Below are 1,560 nucleotides of genomic sequence, written 5' to 3' on the forward strand. Positions count from 1 at the left end.
TATTCGAACACTTAGACTATGCGGATGATATCTGCCTTCTCTCTCACAAGATATCCAATATGCAGTCAAAAGTAGAAAATCAGGACAGAATGGCTCGCAGTGTTGGACTTGTGATTAATATCAAGAAAACTAAGGTCATTAAAATTAACAACACCTGTATGGAAAACATCATGCTACAAGGCCGAGCAATAAAATACGTTGGTAGCTTTTGTTATCTAGGAAGCACTGTAGCAGCATTCGGCCGACTGCAAGGTGTAGAAAAACCAAGCTTAAAACATTCGAAGCATGTATAAAGTCCATTCTGTCATACAGCGGTGAATCCTGGCTTGTGTCAGCACGCAAAGGCTACAGGTATTCAAAAATATGCCTCAGGATCATATGCAGAATATTCTGGTCCAAAACTATAAGTTTCGTTGGGCTGTGGAACCTATCGAATCAGGAACTCATAGAAAAACAGATTAAACGTAAGAATTGGAGAAAAAATATCCATAGCATAACTAAAATGTCGCTTGAATGGAATCCTAAAAGATGAAGAAATCAAGAAATAAGTTATTTCCATTAGAGAATATAAACATTACAAATGCTTTAATGAAAATGCTTTAATACAAATGCTTTCAAAACTTTCTTCTCAGAATAGAATAGTATTACAACATTTTATACCATTTTTTACAGTCTTTTTGGCTGGTTTTAACAATATTTTCAAAAACAAAGTGGGTACGATATGGTCTTCACTCTTTCCATTTGGATTGAAAACTTCCTACTTCATCCCTAATTCTTAGTAACAGGGACAATTTTTCCCACTCGTGGGGGGTTCTAACAAATTGTATCTTGCTCCTTCTATTTATATTACACTAAGTTTAATTCTTCGTGCGGACTGTACGTAGATAATAGCATGACACTATACAGCTGGGTGTATTGAAGGTGGATTGCTTGTGACTGTTATTGAAATTCAAATATTGTTCAATAAGCTTTGCATGTGACACGGCAAACTGTGCATACATTTTCCCAACAAACATAAACACGTACCCATATGCCAAAGGTGTGTGAGTGTGCATGAGTATTTGTGCATGTATGTAGAAACATTCTTCAGTTCTACAATCAGCCAAGGAAACATGGTGAAATGACATTAATAATTACCGTGTGCTTGTTTCACAACAGCACATCGCGGACAAAAGTAACTGCACACCGTTGTGGGCTACCAATGGGAACTATTGCATGAGCACGGGACACGGCTCAGAGCAAACTGAATGACGCCAGTGACAAGTTGAAAATGTAGAGAGCATGCTGAAAGTGGGATAAAATAAACTCTATAATTGAATAAAACATACGAGTCGAGTTAGCCATGATGTCGATATCCCCCCTCTTCAACCCAATTAACATGAAGCAAATTCATGGAGACACAGAAGCGACGAATGAAATAAAGTGAAAATAAGTTTATCCTCTCATCGGCCGCGTTATGTTTGGACCATAAAAAGTTCATCGCATTTATTTCCGGCAGATGAAAAAAGAGAACAATAAAACCAAACCTAGTAGTTAGACAGCAGTGGCTCATCCATCTCA

Source organism: Musca vetustissima, unplaced genomic scaffold (assembly GCF_032173495.1).
Source record: "Musca vetustissima isolate MV318-11 ecotype Yass unplaced genomic scaffold, APGP_CSIRO_Mvet_v1 utg525569, whole genome shotgun sequence".
NCBI classification, from domain to species: domain Eukaryota; kingdom Metazoa; phylum Arthropoda; class Insecta; order Diptera; family Muscidae; genus Musca; species Musca vetustissima.